We start from the raw sequence: 9,972 nt of genomic DNA, 5'->3' as shown, positions 1-9,972 counted from the left end.
ACATCAGGTCGTGGGAACGCTGACTTCCTCATTCACCTGTCATTTTAGAGCGGAACCACTATTCTGTGCACTAAACTACTAAAGTGAGGCGGAATCACATGAACCCACATGATGCTTTAAAAACTTTCCAAAAATTAGCTGAATTTAGAAGACATAAAACAACTACCATCTTTTTCTATTTATCCAAAATAGTAAAAATACAAAGGGAGAAAAGTAAATAATGGGCTTATTGTATCCCCTGAATAGCCTGACTTGAGAGTGCATTTTAAAAACCTCGTCTACACTGGAGGGTACACAGTCCAGATTATGAAGCAATTAATCTTTTATCTATTTCTGCAAATTTAAACGTAAGAAAAAAAAGTGTGAAGCAGCCAAATATCCACTTAGTGTTTGCATAATGCACATTTCCATTGGGTTACTAAATTCCCATCAAAGAGATATCATCTATAGGTGTTGCACCCGATGAGTCACGCTGGCTGCAATCATTTCAAAAGGCTGATGACGGAAAACAAAACTAACAGTCAAAATTTCAAAAGTAACACCTAATACCCGTTGTGAGTCTCCTCAACTGACAGTGTGTAAGTGTAAAATAGTCTTCAGCTGCTTAAAGCTTGATTAGCCTGGAAGATGGAGAAACAGGTGCTGCGTGTGTTAACGTAAAGAAACATGTGCACTGCTTCCTGCACTCATAAGTTTCTCTTACGAAGCTTAAATTCAAAATACACTTCATCCAGGGTCATGCATGCAGCTGTATTGCTACTCAAAGTTTAAATGATATACTTTACTGTCACAAAGTCATCACAAACTCGACCTTTTTAGTCTTGCTATATATGAATACATGCTCACAGATATTATTACAACCCCGTGACCACACTTTCACCCTACAGTATCATTTTTCAGTTGATACAACCGCAAAAACACACCGACACCCTGATGCTAACGGCAGTCAGTTGCTACAGTCATTTGTAAAGCCCCACTGACATATGACAACACGTTAAGATACAGTAAGCTGGTACTCATCACTTCCTCTGCTTTAATTCAGGCCTGTTGCGCAATGTCTTCATCTCTTCTGACACTGCCATCCCATTTTTATTTTTTATTTTTTTGGCTAGAGTCCTCTAAATTGAGTCCAGTTTCTGCTCACACAGAAACTATCACCTGTAAGTGAGAAACCGCAGCATCCCTCTCGTGTCTGAAAACAGTACCGGCCCTGTAATAACGCAGTTGTCCGTAGTTCTCTTTTTTCTGCCGCACTTCTCAGATATTTTCTCTCTTTCTGTTGGCCTTTTTTAAAATCTGAAATGTTCCAGTAATAATGAGGGGGAAATTAAAGCAGCTCAACTACCGGGAAAAGTTTAGCACAATAAGTAAAAGCTGCCACTTCATAATGGCTCTAAATCACACTGCACTGATTGCTCGCATTTGTGTGGATACTAAAGCAGTTAGATTGTCAGAGCTAATTCTATAATTAAATGTCCAGAGCCACTGAGCTGCCTGTTGTGTGCAGCTGGATTCAGTAAGACTGGATCTTAGTGAAGACGGTAAAAGTTGATTGAAAAATCAAGACAGACAGAAGATTTTAAAAGTTAAAAATCATTAGATATGGAGGTAAAATTATAAAACAAATACTTACATGTCAAAAAGAAAGAAGGTTTTTCTTTATGTTTGGGTAAAGATTAACCATTAGGGGAATATATTTTGGGAAATACTCTTATTTATCTTCTTCCTAAGAACTACATGTGCACACTGACACCATTCATATCTGTTAAGCATTACTCTGAGCTTCACTGGGGGGTGGGAAACAGACAGAAAAATGTAACTTATGTCTGCCAGCACCTCTAAATCACAAAGTACAGAGCCAAACATTTCATTATGAAACAGTCTGATTTCTTTCTTCTGTAATTTAAATGAAGGCTGGAAGTTTCAAGCTGGTCCAAATCTGGTTGAAATTTAATGAATGTTAAACAACATCTGGGGGACTGAGATGTGTCTGTTGTGTCTTGTTGACAGATTTTGAAACCAAAGTCCAGAAGACCTCCGTAAACATTTATAGACCGCCAAGGCAGTAATTAGATCAAACTGCGGCTGTATCACGAATGAATTGTTTTGTGTCCTGTGACTAATGTGGCTTGGCTGCAGCGAAGAGTCGCAGTGGATTGGTGGAGTGGCGTTTCCAAAGAGAGGCAGCGGAGGGGGAACAGCATTCGACCTGCTCTAAATATAGACAGACTTCATAACCCACTGACACCACTGTGCAGCTAGCTGGAATAAAGGAGGCAGAAAAGAGAGAGTGGCTGGTTATAAAAGCATCACTGTGCAGATGTCGTCTTCTTCGGTCTCAGCTAACTGCAGGTTTCCCCAACTTTTTAAACAGTATATTTGCATAATGACTGAAACTAGCACCAGTGATGAATAATGGGCTGTGAGTTGAGTTTCTTGATCATTAATATGCAAATTGCCATGACCACTGATAAGCAATCACAGCCTTGTAAGATGGCGAAAGAAATACCCTTAGGCCTACTCTGCGATTCAGAGATGGTCTTTTCCCTTTTCATGTAAAAGCCCTCCTTGATTCCCTGCTCAAACCGGCGTTCCTCCCTGTCCAGGATGTGTACATCCTCATCATTGAAAGAGGGGTCACTGGCCTGTAGGTGTAGCCTGAGACTGAAGTAGTCACTTGGAAGAGCGAAGAAACACTTCTCCCACTACAAAATGCTACGTCCAGATGAACAGAATCAACTTTTTGGGATCAGTGATGCAGAAATACAGACGCACAGATACGCGCCGTCTCAATCTGGAGACAATAAAGAAGACTAGACAGAACTGGGAACACTGAGGGTGGGTGAATATCACTAAAAATATGACTTCATAAATCTAAAATTAACATTCTTTATCAGATTTCATTTTACTCTTCTACACATCAGATCTAAAAAGACTTACGATGAGGAAAAGTCTCGAGTTACAGGCTAGTTGAAGCTTAAAGAGGTGCAGTTCCATGTTAGTCCACTTAAACTAGAAGGCGCTTAAAGATTATCAAGGTTATTTTGTCTGGTGCAGGTTTAAAAATACTGTTAATAGCAAGATGAGTCAAGCAAGGATTTGAAAACAAGGGGGGTAGGCTACATCTGCAAATAATCCACATCTGCTTATCATTTACGGACACCCACTGTTGGCATCTGTTTACTGAAGCCACTCATGCAGACTTTAAGCAAAGCAACGAATGCTTTAGTACACACATGTTATCATGCCACGTCATCTTGTCCTCAAATAGCTCGACAGTTGCAGGTGACTCACAACCTGCCGGATATCTAATTGGCCTCAAGCAAAGATGCAAACATTTAATTGGCCATTGTTATTTCTTGCTTTATTATATGCTGCTCTCTTCTGTATATTCCTGTTTAACTGCCAATGAAAAAAAGTTCCAGTTTTCTCACAATATGAAAGAGACAATAAAAACAAAGTATAGCAGGACATCTTTAAAGCTGAAAACTGTCCTAAAAAAACTTTATTTGTAAGTTTTCATGACAATATCGGATAATTTAAAGTGATACCAGACTACAGAGCAACAGAAAAGGTTTGAGAGGCAGCAAGCGGTCTAACAAGTCCTTATACAATAAACTTGGGCAGCCAGTCATTCAGGAGGCTCCTTCAGTACATGCTGTCTTCTTCAGTTTTTATCCAGATAACAAGCAGCATCCTTCACTCCAGGTGAATTATTGGTACACTTTTCCAAATGGTGGAAGAGAAGCACTCTTCTGACAGCTACGAGGTCCAGAAGCATTTAATCTTAGTAGCAAAATTACATTTTAAAATAATTTTCCGTAGTTAAGATCAGGCTGTGCACTTTGGTTTGCATGATACTTTTATATAAAGGGTCAAGTCTTCGCTATAGGATGTCCTGTGGTAACCTCAATGAAACACCACCAAAGCACCTGCTCCCTACACACTTACACACATATAGACACACAAATAAACACATCCCCATACAAGCCATTAAGTTCCTCCCCGCTGCCTCCTACAAAGAGTGTTGCTTCAGCTGTCGTGACAGGAGAACAGCAGGTCAGCAGAGACCCCATCAGCAACAGCAGTGACCTTCAGCATCAGCATATGAACTCAAAGGCCTCTCTGTTTAATTTGTACAATGGCAAACACATTGCACCCTCAAAAACCCAAGGAAGTAAATGCAACTCTGTTGCATTTACAGCTCAGGCTGCTTGACAAGCATTGTCATTTGAATCTTACAGTTAGCAGGTTGCAAAAACCTTCATTCTCCTGAGCCACTGCAAGGGAAGTCTGTGGACAGATGTCTGCAATAAAATAGTGATAAGGGTTTATTGCAACTGAGATGCTGTAAAGCTATGGCTGAGCTTCCAACAGTCGTGGAGATAGCGTAGCTGTTTCTGAGTTTTATAATCAGGTAATACTGTATAACAAAAAGCTGAGCAAAGTGTCCCACTGCTGTAAATGGTTGCAGAGCTTATGATATACATGTGCCTTCTATTTTCTCTGGTTTTCTCAGCATTTTGTTGATGACTTCTTGGGATTTTCCATATGAAACAGATTCAATAACCATCAAGTGACCATATGTCATTTTTAAAACACAGGACTTCAGATCTGTACCAGTGATCGACCCTGCAATCTGACCTAAAGTGAGAAAGTGAGGCAAGCGCCCTAATTCATGAGGTAAAACAGATTGAATAGAGAGTGTGAAAAAATATGCTTGGAGGAAAAAGAAAATGAGTAGACATGAGCAGACATACACTTGGCTGCAAGCCTGACAGATGTGCACAGTCAGAAAACTGAAAGAAGATAACACTGACTGCAACGTATCTGTTACAAAACGTCTAGTGCACATGCTGCGCGTGAACAGCTGGGTTACAAAAATAAACATTGTAATTTTTCATACATATGTAAGCAAAAAAAAAAAAAATGAACGGAACTGCGATTCACTGATTTGAAGATGAATTACATGGAGCAAAGGGGATTCGCAACTGCAGCCTCCCTCGCATAGTTTCTTTAAAGAGTTCCCTTAAATAGAGACGGAAAACAGAAATGCGAAGGAGTTCTGCTGCTTTATTTAACCAGTTAGATTAGTGAAATTGCATGAAACGTTGGCTCCTTATCGTACCACCTCAGCCCCAGAGGTTCCTTCCCTTCCTGTCTCAGGAAGATTTCACTTAGCAAAGATTTTGGTGCAGGGGCACAGCAATCTATGCAGTGATCAGGGGAAGTGAATGGGTCAGTTAGACTTCCTTTGACCTCTGAGGCTTAAAGTGAAGGAAACACAACCCTTCGTCCTTAAGTCCCGCCCCATCGGCCCATCCGAGGGACATCACCAATGATTAGAGTCCAACCTGGTGAGATTACAACCTATTAGCACAGAGACAGATGACCAGCAGTAACCTCACTACAGTATTCTATCTAAAGACATCCTGCTCAGCTTTCTCTTATTCTTCAAATTCACCTCCTTCTCTTTGTAGTGTCACTCGCGTCAGTGCACGGTATCGCTCTTCTTGCTCATGCTTTTCTTTTTTTTTCTTTAAAATAAATAAATAAAAACAATTAATCAGTGCTTAATCATCCCAGAACACCACCTACCCTTGCTTAAAGTCACTCTCTTTTAGCCACTCATTCATATCTCTTTCTGCCCACACCTCATGACTTAAACCACAACTTTTTTCTGTCATGCTCAATAAGGAATACTTGCAGAGATGCTGTAATATCCGGTGCAGAAGAATGATCCTTTCCCCCACTCCTGCATCTCAGTCAAGGAGGGGTAGAGCAGGTATTGCTCATGCAAGAACATTTAAAGATATAAGGTGCAGAATAAATAAGTAATATGGATATACTGAGCAGAAGGGACTGGAATATACAACATATACAGAATATGTTAAAAAAAATGCAGCACTGTAATAAAAAAGAGAAATATCGAGCAAACAAAGCAGGCAGCAGATCTAAAAGCAGATGTGGTCTAGTCAGCGGCACTTACAAAGGCGTCGGGGAAGCCAGGCAGCCGGTGAGGTGTGATGTGTGTCTGTGTAGGTGGGTGTGTGTGCAGGTGATGTGTGTCAAGGGGTACCGGGCGGATATCACATTGCCCGGTGCAAACTAGTGATTACCTTGCCAGTGCCAACAGCCAGATTAAGCTGAGGCAAGCAAGAGGAGGGAAGCGAGAAGCGTTTTGGCCTCGTTTGAGCCTGGCTGGCTTCCGTATCACACCACCCTCGGCTCAACAGACGCTGCACACTCTCACCACACCCACCCACCCCTCCTCCCTGATGCTGTGTGTGTGTGTGTGTATGTGTGTCTCTCTTTCTGGCTCTCGCTGCCTAAACATGCAGACTCAACTTCTCCTTCAGTAAGTGGAAATGACACACACACACTGGCCTGGAATAGTGTCAAACAATACACACACGCGTACCCACCTATATGCAAAGAAACCCGTGCGCATTTAAACAAATCACACACACACACACATCAACTGATGCTGCTCACAGTTTAATTTGACTATCAAAGTGAGAGAGAAAGCAGACTTTTAGATCTCAAGCTGGAGGGGTAGGATCATTAACAAGTCACTGTGTGTCTGTGTGTGTATATATATGATTTTTAAAAAATAGAGCAACACCCTTTAACTGAAACTTCTTCCAGAAAGATGAAAAACCCCCAAAACAACACTTTTGCAAAAGTGTTAACCACAGTGTACATGCATAGTGTTGTGTTTTTACAGCCTTATTTTACAGTCTGTGAACTCCAGGCAAAGACAACCACCTTCACTCCTTTTTAGAGAGGGTGTTCTCCTTGCACACATACAGTTTTAGAGGAACGAGGAAACATAGGTATATTCTAAAACATGTTCTAAATGGCTGTTATTTTGTTTAAGAACACTTTCTTACTGACCAGCATGCAGCTGTAGATGCTCACAAATTTTTTTTAAAGTCTTTAATCAGAAAGGGAGTTGATTCGTTTAAGGCTCATGACAGGCAATATCCAGTCAACAAAGATGGAGCATTTTAGAGTACGGTACAGTACTGCACCACTTAAAAAACAAATGTATATGAGAAAGAGGGAGGCAGACAGCTGCACAGCACTTAATACTGAACCATCACCCATCATCCCACAATATGTGGAAGAGTGTGCACAGACTGCTGAAACAGCAAAAATCCATGCTGACATATGGCCCTGAGAACACCCAGACTGCCTAATTTTATTATTACTGTCTTCGGGGATATGTACTTAAGGTGTTGCATTTGTTTAATATATCTTCTATGCACCACTTTAAGGTCATGCTTGTTAGCAAATTTCCATCCACCGCTCCAAATAAAATGACCTTTCCTGGAATTCACCTCACTTCTAGGATTCAGTGAAAGTGGTCAGTAACAAGCAGTTATTATTGCACAGCAGGAATTACTTAACCCTCAAGATTTGTCTTATAAGATTGCCCAGTCATGCAGTTCTTCTTTAATTAGAGGAATTTCATTTCAGCATTTTCACAGTGCAACTTCCTTCATGTTGTTGTTTCTAATTTAAGAGGCAAAAGATTCTCAGTGTGAATAAAAGAAAAAAAAGAGCATGATGATGTACTGGATAGTCATCCAATTACAAGTCAGCAGTCCCCTGGTGTGCACAAGGCTTGTGTTACGTTAAACAGAGGAGCTGCTCTGCTTGGATACTAAAACACCATTGGCTGTTTCTTGGCAAAGGGCGGGGTGAAACCGCCCCTATCTATTTAATTAAATATTAAGGGAGGAAAAAGAATAGGCTTACACCATGTGTAGGGCTGCACTAGCCGTTGATTAAAATGCATTATTTATTCTAAGGAGCAGCAGGGCGTTGGGATGTGGTGACAGGTGAGAGGTGCATTGAGTGCTCCCAGGGGATCTTTATTTTCAAGCGAACAATTCATTTCATCTTAAATTTGGATCACAGACTCCAAGTGATTGCGTACAAAGCACATTCAAACCTGTAACTGCAACATGGAATATTAATGCGCACCAGTCAAAACGCCAGCTGTTACCACATGTTCGTCGCTGCGGTGCGACCTGTTCTTTGGAGGATTAATAACCTCCGCCTATTTGCCATTAAACCTACCGAGCTGGCACATAATCTACCGCCACAATCCTTTAATAACAAACAAACAAACAGCCTTCACTACCTGCAGTTTCTTTCATCATATGAGAATCCCTCAGTTTTTAACATCACAGCTCGAAACTGATGTTTTTTTAAGTACTTTATTTATTTTGATATTATTTATTCGGATGTCAAGCAATGGTGTCTCTGCTCAGCTCCAACACCCCTAAGAATCGGTGCGTAAAACCAGGGTGGGGGTCGTGTTGGTGAAAGCGAGCACGCCGTGCCCGGTAGTTTGCCGGTAGGCCGCAGGATTTCAGCACTGCTCGCTCATGGACAGCTCCGTCCAATCAGCGGCAGCCACTTGAAGCGCGTCATCGGTCTTCATCCTTCCTCATCCCCTCATCCTCCATCACGGAAGCATGGCGGACGACATCATGGGCGAAATGATGACTTTTAAAACCGGCTTTCTGCCCATCTGATGTGTTTGATATGAGATTATTGAAAGCGAGGTTGAAGTAGAGGCGCACAGCAGACGCGAGGGTGTGAATGGCCGGCTGTTGGGAGACGTGAGCTAACAGGGGGTGGGGTGGGGGTTTAAATGACGTGTGTCCGGGTTCTACGCACAATGTCATACGACCTTAGCGGCGGTCCAACCTTAAATGTACCCCTTTCATCTCTTCCAGCTTCCAGCCTTGTCTTTAATAGTTGGATTTAAGCACAAAGCACACACTTTTACATTAAAATCCTGATACCCGGAACAGCCGCGCGGACCCAGCCGCATGGCAACCAGTCGTCCATCCCACTCCATACCTGATTAGAGGTAGCTAATGCCCATCTGAATGCATCCCTCGATGATGTTGGCCTGTTAATCTCGGAGTTCTTGACCAGAAATCCGAGCCCTGCGCTTCCTTGGAGCTAGAGCCCGCTAGGGTAAAATGCTAACGCCTGCCCCCGGGCTGACTTAACACACGTGTAGCCTGAGAAAATGAAAAAATGTCACCCGCGTCCTGCGGTGCAGGCAAACCGCCAAATGCAGCAATGGATCGCGACTAAAGCTTCTTGCAGTGTCGTCTGTAAAAACTGAAATATTCAAGCACAGCCTCGGAAAAATAAAAAAGCCGGTAATGAATGAGACACGAATGCGCCTCGGCCCACTGCGCGGCAGGTGCATCCGCTTTTTTTCTTGGCCTCCAGCCCAGCGACGCTAAATCGTTCAAATGAATCAAAATGACAAAGAGGCATTCACGACTCACCTAATATAATCCAGAGAGACCCAGAGACCAAAACGAATGCGAGCATGTCTTTCTCATTGAGTCAGCTGTCCCGGCGCAGGAGCGGTTCAGAACTGCAGCATCGACTGCAGCAAGTCGCCGACAATCTGGGAGATTAAGGAGGCAGAGAGGAGGGGGGGTTGACAATATAACTGAGACAGACCACAGTGGGGGAGCCGGGCAGGGGATGGCGATTTCCAGCAGCGTAAATTTCGCCTGAAAAAACTGAAAATGTTGACTGAGGAAATAAACCCCGACTCCCTATAGAAGCATCCTCGCTCTTAGTGGATTTCCCACCTTCACCCAGTTGGCTGCTGCGCAATGGCAGACTCCCCTGCTGAATATGAGGGGCTTGTAGGTCGTGCGGGAAGATCCGATCGACACCAAGGTTATTGGGGATGAACTATCCGTTCTCGCTGCATGCTCATACGCATTAAGTGGTCAGCTGCTTCTCTCATTTGTCGCAAAATAACTACGCAAGTGTCTAAAGCTGCATCTGCATGATGCATTTCGGTCATTCACATTTTTTAATTTCCCGATTAAATAAATTCAGCTAAAGCTTATATCTTTTTTCTCCCAGTGTTTATTTATTTATTTATTTTATATATTGATTTATTTCTAGGGGGGTATC

The 9,972-nt window shown here is 42.4% G+C and overlaps 1 protein-coding gene across 1 annotated transcript in view; it reads left to right on the top strand.

Annotated features, from left to right (window-relative positions):
- Positions 1-9,972, top strand: part of irf1b (interferon regulatory factor 1b) — a 66,014-nt gene that overhangs the window by 37,576 nt on the left and 18,466 nt on the right. The window lies entirely within an intron of this gene.

The sequence above is a fragment of the Diplotaxodon limnothrissa genome, linkage group LG10 (assembly GCF_057381915.1).
Source record: "Diplotaxodon limnothrissa isolate DT_005_m linkage group LG10, D_limnothrissa_male_GT1.1, whole genome shotgun sequence".
Taxonomy (NCBI): domain Eukaryota; kingdom Metazoa; phylum Chordata; class Actinopteri; order Cichliformes; family Cichlidae; genus Diplotaxodon; species Diplotaxodon limnothrissa.
This window is presented reverse-complemented; position numbering and strand designations above follow the sequence as displayed.